Source organism: Pseudophryne corroboree, chromosome 6, assembly GCF_028390025.1.
Source record: "Pseudophryne corroboree isolate aPseCor3 chromosome 6, aPseCor3.hap2, whole genome shotgun sequence".
Lineage (NCBI taxonomy): Eukaryota > Metazoa > Chordata > Amphibia > Anura > Myobatrachidae > Pseudophryne > Pseudophryne corroboree.
This window is the reverse complement of record NC_086449.1, coordinates 448,135,772-448,146,717: the sequence shown is the minus strand read 5'-3', so window position 1 is coordinate 448,146,717 and position 10,946 is coordinate 448,135,772. Positions and strand designations below refer to the sequence as shown.

Here is a 10,946-nt window from a genome sequence, read left to right as displayed (position 1 = left end):
ATAGGATATACCCATACAGAAGTTTTTTCAGACATTTACTTGCAGCAGCTAATTAGAATGTCTTGAAGCGTGAAAGGTTTATGCTTGCATCATTTTTCATGCTCCTAGTGCACATGCACCAATGCTCTCTGCATGCCAGGAAAAACAACAGTGTGTACATAGCCTTTTCCTCCGGTGCCAATGGAAACCAAATACTGAAACGTAGTGGTTCATTTCTGAAAATGAGTAAACTATTATATGGGTGCTCTAAACTATATGAATCAATGAGATTATTACTCTGATTGTTCTGCTATACATTAGAAAATAACAGTAAACATCTTATTAGTTCCCTCTTTTTATGTCCCCAGAATTATGTTTTTTTGTTATTTTCTATAAACTTTTGTAATTACATTAAATCAATTCCATTAAATGAAAACTGGAGACCATCCCATTTCTTAATATAACTCTTTGCATTTAGGAAAAATACTTTCAACTTAATTATGATATTACTATGAAAATTATTTGACTAGCTTAACACAAAAACAATAGCAACTATTTAACAATAGTAAGCTTAACTGATGAACAGCAAAGAGCTGTAAATGCTGTTTTTTTATGTAGCTACTTGTCCACTTGTTAGTTTAGTCTTTTTCTAATTTAATGGAGACACTAAAACAGCATCAGATGTGTAATTTTGTACTGTTAAAATACACCCTACTTACCTGTCACACAATTCTAATGTGAAGATTTTATTTTTAATATACTCACACCATACATGATGTGTAAATTGATTTAATTTCACTGACATCAGTTTTTTTTAAACCATGCAATGTTCAATCATCTGACACTACTTTTAAATGACATATAATTGTAAGATTTTTCAAAAACCACAATTGTGACCATAATATTGGTTAGATATGCAATTAACACAATTTATTTTTTATTATTCATATTTTTTAATTTGTTATAGTTAAATTAGACTCAAATTAAATTTCTTCAATCCTAAATACATTGTTGTGCCTTTTTTATTACATGAAATTACATGCTGCAATTGAAAAAAAAGTTAAAATGTATCTAAAATGAAAGTTTTAAGTTAGGGTGCTCTAGGTTTTATAGATGTCTTTTTCATGTGTGCTTGTAATACACTCAGCCAGTGCTGAAAGCTGGAACACCAGTTAAAGTAGAGCTCAATGTACTTTATAGTTAACACTTCTTCAGTACTGTCAAGCTGTATACTCTGAATGAAGATGCTCAGCGCACTTTCCTTGTTCTTGGATCCAGCAATGAAAGACTGGCTAAAAGATTCAGCTTACACATTTTTAGCAAGATGCCTGCAGGCTGACAATAGGAAGGTGTTCCCCAGCACAAGTATCTGATGTTGGGGAAATCACACTGTACATGCACAGACTGCTGGAAATGTCTTGTGGCCTCAGAAGTCCAACTATTTACACTATACATGTGCCTGTGATGGGCCATTGAATTGATTGAGCAACTGCTATTATATGTATCACTGTTCTGAAAGGCATATATGGAATCTGTAGCTGGAGGGTATGCTGATCCCTGTAGCGCTATATTGAAGCATCGTAGGGTGCATCCAGGTGTGTGCTCAGTTTAGAAATACATAAATGTATGACCCAAAGTGGGGCTATTGTCATGTACTGAAGGACCACCAAAGCAGAGATACCTTGCTGTAACTGGTGACTAAACATATGTTTGCAAATGTATGTAACTGAGATCTCTGCATTTTTTTTACCATGTAAGATGCACATCTCTTTTGTTGGTCCATTGCAATGTGCTGAGGGACCTTTTTTTTTTGTTTTCCTTCACTGTAAAGAAGTGTAAGACCTAGTATTCAGTGCTAGGTGATTTCAAGTGTTAATTTGTATTACTACTGCTCACCACATTCCTGTATAGATCCTCTATGTAGTGATTTTGATTATGTGTACTGAATTCTATGTAAATGCTGCCTTGCCAGCTGATTATGGTGCACCCACCCTGTAGTATATATACAGTATAAGACCTTGCTTTTACCTGACACATGCTATCATCCATACTTCTGGTGATAATTCCCACTACCATTTTTCTTAAACCTTTGCTACATACAGTATGTCCCCTGCAAACTGTTATGGTAGGAATCCAACCTTTATGACAAGTACCCACTGATACTTACCTTTATACTTGATTCACAATAAATGTTAAGCTTTTTTTAAAAATGTCCTTATACTGATTTGTTTTCTCTATTGGTATCAATGATAATCTACTGTAAAAACTGTCCAAGCTGTAGCGACTGAATGTTTTTTTTTTACTAGATGTCAAGTTTTCTAACCTGGTGCTTCTGATCCAGTTTATGGCTGAAATGTAACAGTACAATATTTTTAATAGCCGTGTTTTGCTAATGAAATAATTGCCCTTTTACATTTTGGGCATACAGTAAACATGAATTGAAGTGCTGGGTTTTGGAACCTGACACATACTGTAGTAAATAAACCCTCAAAGAACAAGATGCATTTGCCACATACAGTATATAATACAAAAATGATAGGGGAATAAAATGCAAATGCTTACATTTTTATGTAACCATATAGGAGCAACTTGCTATATACTGTATCAATGTGTTTTGGTCCTGATTTTTTTATTTGTAACATGATGTTACCTAAAATAGAAAATGAGATGCAGGATAACAGAGATTGGCTGCCTACAGTCAGAAACATATCAATACAAAAACTTACTTATATTTACTTACATACTTAAATTATAATTTGTATTTAAGCTGTGTTTATAAGTTTTTTGGAATTTAGCAGAATTGAACTTGGGGAATGTGAGTGAAGTGTTTTATTGCTTCATGTGTAACTTAAGTCCTTTTATAAAATTATGGAACTACTGTACTTAACATAAGGGCACTCATGAGTGAAGTAAAGAACATAATGCAATTTAAAATATTTATATATGGTCATAGCAGAGTTCATCTATGCAGACATTACAAAATGATTTTTATACTGGGTCAACTTGTATTTTTTCTATATTTCCATTATTTGTTGCTATCCCTTTCCGAGTCATCTCCTTAAAAGTTCTTTCCACTTCAGTAGAAAAGATTATCTTAAAGGCAGAATTTGTAACAAGATCATATATTTGCTCTAGGGATGCAGACATTGGGGACGCTTATGTGACAAATTAGCAAACGCCATTTAAGAAAACTTGTTTTTTTCTCACTGCTGCGGCAAGAGAGTCCATATCCTAAAGCTAATAAATAAATGAAATTGTGCTAAGTTAAACCTTCAATACTCACCTAAAAATCTATAGAGGAAATTAACACTTACATAGCAGACAAAAACAATTCAGCACTGGAAAGGAAATTGGTATGGCATGCTGCAATGTCGAAAGTGTTAAGATTCTTTAACAGATCAGTAAAGAGCAGGGTCAATAATATCAAACAGGGCAAATTAGATAACAAAGCTCTGATGACAGGTGATTCTGCTTCCCCAGCTGTAGTAAATACTGTTGCCAGTACACAAAAAACAGCATGCACTGTGACATTTTCCTGGTATACTGTCTACTGAAAAGGTTACATCTTACGGCAAAGTAATTTATTGCAATAATTAATTTTTTGATCTTTATATTAACAAGCGACAACGTTTTTTATTAGGTGCAACAGTGCAGTGAATTTCAAGTTGTCTTTATAAATATTTCAGTTTAAAAGCAACACATCCCTAGAAAGATAAATACATTTGATATTGATTCAATGTGTAACAGTACACTTGAAACTTTTACATAATACATTTTAAAACAACTTTTGCAAAATAAATGTTAATAAAATTCTAATAAGTGTCAAAAAGTTTTCTTATCCCCTTCCATTTTTACAAGCATGCCTTGTGTTATGTGTTCACAATACTTTAAAATTCAACATGTGTGTCCTGATCTTATGTATGGGTACATGCTCATGGATAACTGTCATATGTCTATCATGTTTTCATGTGTATACATTATTGAATGCCATTATTTGTACAATTATGCTATTTGTGGGATGTATTTGTAATGCAATAAACACATTGCTCATTTTACATGAACTAAAGAGGTGGTCTTCTGTTTGCCGGTGGCCAGGCTTCCGACAACCAGCATACCAGAGCCGGAATCCCAACCGCCGGCATACCAACATCTTTTCTCCCTCTTGGGGGTCCACGACGCCCCTGGAGGGAGAATAGATAGCATGGCGAGCACAGTGAGCCCGCAAGGGGCTCATTTGCGCTCACCCAGCTGTTGGTATGCAGGCGGTCAGGATTCCGGTTCTGGTATGCTGGTCGCCGGGAGCCCGGCTGCCGGCATACCCTACTACACCTGAACTAAAGGAATGCTTTAAATAGCTTTATGGAATATGCAGCTACTGAGTACAACCTTAAACCCAAACTCATATGGCGGCAAGGAGAAAGTGAGCATAGCCAATACCAGGAGGCAAAAACACCTAAGACATTGGGCTTGCTTCTTAGATGTGCATAATAAAATTTCATGCATACTATACTGAATTGTGCATATGTTCTCAAAGATCCATGTGCAGGCTGCTTTCAACTCAGATTCAGACACATAGGATGCCAAAATACAGTGCATCCGGAAAGCATTCACAGCAATTCATTTTTCCACAGTCACAGCTTTATTCCAAAATGGAATAAATTATTTTTTCCCCTCAAAATTCTAGACACACAATACCCCATAACGACAACGTGAAAAAAACCTTCTTTTTTTGTGATTTTTGCAAATTTGTTAAACATAAAAAACTAAGAAAAAAAAAATCACAAAAAATATTTTTTCACGTTGTCATTATGGGGTATTGTGTGTAGAATTTTGAGGGAAAATGCATGTATTCCAGTTTGGCATAAGGCTGTAACATAACAAAATGTAGAAAAAGTGAAGCGCTGCAAATACTTTCCGGATGCACTGTATATAACTATGTGGGTCATTCTGACCTGATTGCACACTAGGTTTTTTTGTTGCGCTGCGATCAGGTCAGAACTGCCCATGCATATGCACCGCGATGTGCAGGTGCGTCATATGGGTGCAGAGCGGATCGTTGCTGAGCGATGGATTTTACAAAGAATCCATTTGCACAATCGATCGCTAAGAGATTGACAGGAAGAGGGCGTTGGTGGATGTCAACTGACCTTTTTCTGGGAGTGTTTGGAAAAACACAGGCATGTCGAAGCATTTGCAGGGGGGATGTTTGACGTCAATTCCGGGCAAGAACAGGCTGAAGTGATCACAGTGTCTGAGTAAGTTCTGATCTACTCAGAAACTGCACAAAACTTTTTTGTACCACTCGGCTGCACATGCAATCGCACACTTGCAAAGCAAACATACACTCCCCTATAGGCGGCGACTATCTTTTCACAGCGCTGCAAAAAATAGCTAGTGAATGATCAACTCAGAATGACCCCCTTTAATAGACAAAAGACTGGATAGGCTCAACAAGGGAGAAGGACCTGTAGCATGGAAATGGCTTGCTATTCTTCTTATTACAGTTCCTTTTCCCCTTGGTTCTGCACTCTCCTTCCCTCCCCTTTTTATTTTTTGTCCGCTTTGTGTTTAGGCAGAGTGGAAAGATTGCCAGTTCATGAATAACTTTATTGATACTGTAGCTGGAAACTTTTCAGCTGTCACCACACAAGGTCAATCATAAATGACTATTTTGGACCTATCACTCACCAAGTTGCCATAGTAGCTATTGTGTATGGTATTGCAGGATTTTTATCCTGTCTTCTTCACCTTTTCACTCTTTGTTTTAACTCTGTTCCCTGTCCATCTCTTTCTTTCATCATTATCCTTCCTCCATCACTCTCTCCCCTTTGTCAACTCTCTCACATTTCTCTCCCCTCTATCCCTACCCTCCTATTCTCTCCCAATTCATTGTCTCTGTCCCTCCTGTACTTCTTCTCCCACATATTCAAGGGAGGGGGCCGTGTTGTGAGGAAGTTGATGGCTTCAGGTGCTGACAGGATTTAGGGAGCAGTCCTATGCATCCAAACAGTGCTGGGTGGGAGAGAAGAAAGGCTGAGACTGGTATTCAAGCATCCAGTAAGAGTTGTGAAAGGAGAAGGGCCTCCCTTGAGCTCTCACTTCTAGACCAATGGTTCCCAAACTTGGTCCTCAAGGACCACCAACTGTTCATGTTTTCCAGGTCTCCTCACAGAATCACAATATCAGATGTTAGGACGTTTAAATTGTTCTGGAGTCTTTTGAGTACATACAATATTGGATGTAATATAATGTTTACTGCTGAGCATGATGTGCCAAAAAGTACAAAAAACAACCCCTGAAATATGGAAACATTACATGACAATAGTATATATAATTAATCATTACAGTGTTCATCATCTTAAACTGTAATAATGTTGGCTGTATTTGTAAAGTACATGCTTGCAAAACAAATCAGGAACAATTAGACACCTGTTAAAACTGTGTTATTAGTATCAGGCTGCTAAACCAGTACCAGGGAAAACTTCCAGAGCAAAGATTAGGAAAGTATGAGATTGAATCCACTGCCATCAACATGGACATCTACTGTACATCCCCTTTTTCAATATTAGACTCATAACAGGTGTCTGAGTGAAAAACAGTCTAACAATGTACTGTAGGTGCAGAACAGTTAATACAGTTTACATGCATGCATATATATACAGGTTGAGTATCCCTTATCCAAAATGCTTGGGACCAGAGGTATTTTGGATATCGGATTTTTCCGTATTTTGGAATAATTGCATACCATAATGAGATATCGTGGTGATGGGACCTAAGTCTAAGCACAGAATGCATTTATGTTACATATACACCTTATACACACAGTCTGAAGGTAATTTTAGCCAATATTTTTTACAACTTTGTGCATTAAACAAAGTGTGTGTACATTCACACAATTCATTTATGTTTGATATACACCTTATATACACAGCCTGAAGGTCATTTAATAGAATATTTTTAATAACTTTGTGTATTAAACAAAGTTTGTGTACATTGAGCCATCAAAAAACAAAGGTTTCACTATTTCACTCTCACTCAAAAAAGTCCGTATTTCGGAATATTCCGTATTTCGGAATATTTGGATATGGGATACTCAACCTGTATATACAAACATGGAAAATATTCCAACTGTGTGTGGAGGGTGATAATGGACAAGGGGGCAGATGTATTAAGCCTGGAGAAGTGATAAAGAAGTGATGATTGGAAGGTGATAATGCACGAGCCAATCAGCTCCTGTCATTTTTCAAACTCATAATGATTGACTAATGCGTTATAACCTTCCACTTATCAATGCTCTATGACCTCTCCGGGCTTAATACATCTGCCCATTTAGTCCTGGAACTTATGTTTGTGCTTGAATACAGGAGACCGATGGTCATCATACCGATGCCGGGATACCGGCTTTGAGATGGCCGACGGGGGGGGTCGAGCGCAACAAAGCATGACCAAGATGTAGCTGGCACAGACAATGTGCCGATCAGTGATCACTAACTTTTAACAATTGCCTTGAGTGTTCCAAACCACTTTGTACATTGTCCTCTGCCTTTTACTGTAGTTGACACTCGGATGTGAGAATCACTGTACATGTACAGTATGTCTGGTGAAAATGAGCTGTGCTGGAGAGGGAAGTTCATCCCTTGTAATATTTTTTAAATTTAGGAGTGCCAGGAACATTTCTGTGCCAATTCTAGAACATTTTAAAGCAGGTCCTTAGCAGTATGAACTGTTCATTTAGCATTTATCTTGTGGTTGATGTCCCACTATAATGTGAAATTCTTATACTCTCTGCTTAGGAGCTGCATTGCATTATCAGTGAATTGTTGCTAAGGTATTCCATGAACCAATAAATTTCTCTTCAGTTTGTTGAACACTGAGGTGCATGTAATGTTGGACAAATAGTTCCCTTTGAATATTCCCTAATACAAGTCCACCAGGAATTAGTGTTCCTTGTTCCGCCAATCAGAGATGTCATCCACCACTATGGACCAGAGAAGGTCGGGAATCTTGTGGAGAGTTGGAAAGGCTCACTGGCATGAGAGCATGAAGACCATTACACAGATAATAGATAGATTATTTAGCTTTTTGGATTAAGCTTCATGTTTGAAGTACTCAGTATGGTCTTGGTCATGCACCTCGATGTTCAAACTCCAGGCCAATGTATCATCCCACAGGAAATCCTATCTCTGACAAATTAATTTATAAGTCCACCAAAACCAATTTTTTTTGCCAGCAGCTTGTGTCATGCAGCATATGACTCCTGATTTCACTGGGTTCTTTCACTGTTGTATAGAATATTTACCTGGGATGCAGTCAATTTACCTTCAATCAAAATCCCGACGGTCAAAATCCCGACAGCAATTGACTGACGGTCAAAATCCCGACAAGGTCAAAATCCCGACATGGACAAAATACCGACAAGGTCACAATACCGACATGTAAAATGCCGATAGTTTTGAAGCCTCTATTATTTCAGACTGTGGCTTCAATGTCCTACTTGCCTATTTATCTCTTTCTCTTATATGGCTACCAAAAATGTATCTATAGACATTCCTCAATTGGATAACACTTGTTTTTTTGTGGTGTAAATCTTGGCTGCATAACACAGAATTTCTTAAAAGTATATACCAAAGTAGCCTGTTGCTCCCGGCAACAGTTTTTATAGTGTTACCCTGAGCATATATGATACTTTAGGGTTGATCCCAGATATATGCTCAATCAGAGAGGATTTTAGTAATCAATTATAGCATGCCTATATAATGAATTAATTCTTCTGGATTTATGCCATAATATTTAAGCATCAGGGTCATTCAAAAAATGATTTTTTCGGGAGACATGGTAAAATTTAACATACTAATTTTTTCTTCTCCCACATTCCATCAATTCTCTCTATTCTCTTTCCTTCAACCTCCCCTTTTTCCCCCTTTTCATCTCATCCCCTAATAACCACCTCACCCTTCACCCCGCCCATAGGTCTGTCACAATTCATCTCCAAACTTCACCCCAGCACCATAGCCCATCTCATATACACCACATTTCTATTTTCATATTTCAATCATTTTTTCCCCCTCTTTTCCCCTTACATCAATCTTAGCCCACCTCCACCTCCCACTACCTCATCACCTATAATTCCATCACACCATCAATTTATTCCATTTCACTTTTATTTTCATTTTTATATTTATATTTATTTTCATTTCATTTTATTTATATTTTTATATATATTTTTTTATATATTATATTTTTTATATATATATATATATTTTCATTACTATTCACACAATTATTCACACATTTATTTTCATATCTTTATAACATTTACAATTTTTATAACTTATAATTTATATTTCATTTTATTTTATTTCATTTCATTTTTATTTCATTATACATTCATTTTCATTTTTAATATTTTATTAATTCATTTCACTATAATATTATTACAACATCCACTTATTTCACTGTCATTATCATCCTGTTATCCCTTGACACAGTTGCTCTTCCTCAACCAGAGCAAACACCTTCTCTATCTCACACTCAAAACCATTCAATTTTCCCCACATCATCCAATCCTCCCTGCCTAAATGGACACACAGGTGCCCAATATTACTGGGACCTTCGATATTACTAATCCTCCTTGATTCATCTGTTAGTTACAACAGGTATTAATTCGGATAAATCTGTCCGCTACCCTTCCAAACCATCTTCACATTCTTGCATTGCTCAATCCGTAATCAATCCCAATTAAACTTCCATCAAACCAAGCTGCAACACATTCTATTATAATCAATCCCTTATTATATCATTGGTTCGTGTATCCTATTTAAGGGATCATCAGGTGAGAGAGAACACGGGGCTTCCGTGAACAAGCCTACAGGTGAAACGTACGTCGGAAACCTGACGTCCAACAAGTGACGTCACTGCGGCTTCGCCCTCTCCGGAACGGGCGGCCGCACGGTCACAGAACACGGAGCACGGAGCTCGGCCATAAACTCCAGCAACCGTTCGCAGGGACATCTGCAACATTGGAAAATGGTAACCTCTAACTATATGTTCATTTCCAAGCAGCGCACCAGAACCTATTTGGCGTGACTATCCCTGCATTTGCTCCGTAACTATACTCAGAATTGATTCTATTTATACAGCCATTTCAGAAGTATACTGCAAGCTCATTCATACTTATATTTATATTTCCACCAGACTGAAAAAGGTACTTGTGTTGTGCTGCTCACATTGTATCCATGCAGCCCAACCTAATAACAACATTTGTTTCTATACAGTTTTTTTCATTATCATTGGAAACGATTTTTTCAGTAACAGAAACACAAGAATTGCTATATCAGCTACCCATAAGTGTTTAACATATGGGCTAAAGACTTTCAATAATAATTTTTGTCTTTTTGCTGTTTATCACATGGACATAGACTACCTTTTTTTCTTCTTCTTTTTTCATTCTTTTCGATAATATTGGCTACTCACAGCAAAAAATAGAAAAGATTTTCCCAGTTTGTATTAATATCCACGAAAAAAGATTGATACTGATTGCTACAATTTACCACTCCTATATTTGACTGATGAAAGTCTGGGAGAAAGACATCGTGCTTATACTGAGTTCATAGCTCTATCGGTTAAAAGACAGCAGCAGTATTTACTTACACAGACTCCCTCACTTGGAATTACAGTGACAGGAGCTTACAAGTACTGTCAGATACCATTACTGAATTTAGAGGTGTGTCTGCCAATTTTCTGATTTACTTGGCCCACGGCCATACTATCCTGATTACGCCCGATCACATCTGATCTGGGAAGCTAAGCAGATAAAGGCCTGGTCAGTACTTGGATGGGAGACCTCCAGGGAATATTAGGTGCTGTGGGCCATTTTTCTTGAGGAGAATCCTCATATCACACCGCAATTTCCCAATATTATATACAGTGGGTTTATCAGACCCACAGACCTCCATTTAGTACCAACA

General features: G+C 37.0%; 1 pseudogene; it reads left to right on the top strand.

Annotated features, from left to right (window-relative positions):
• Positions 1–10,731: 10,731 nt before the first annotated feature.
• On the top strand, positions 10,732–10,850 carry LOC134937847 (5S ribosomal RNA; annotated as a pseudogene).
• The last annotated feature ends 96 nt before the right edge of the window (positions 10,851–10,946 follow it).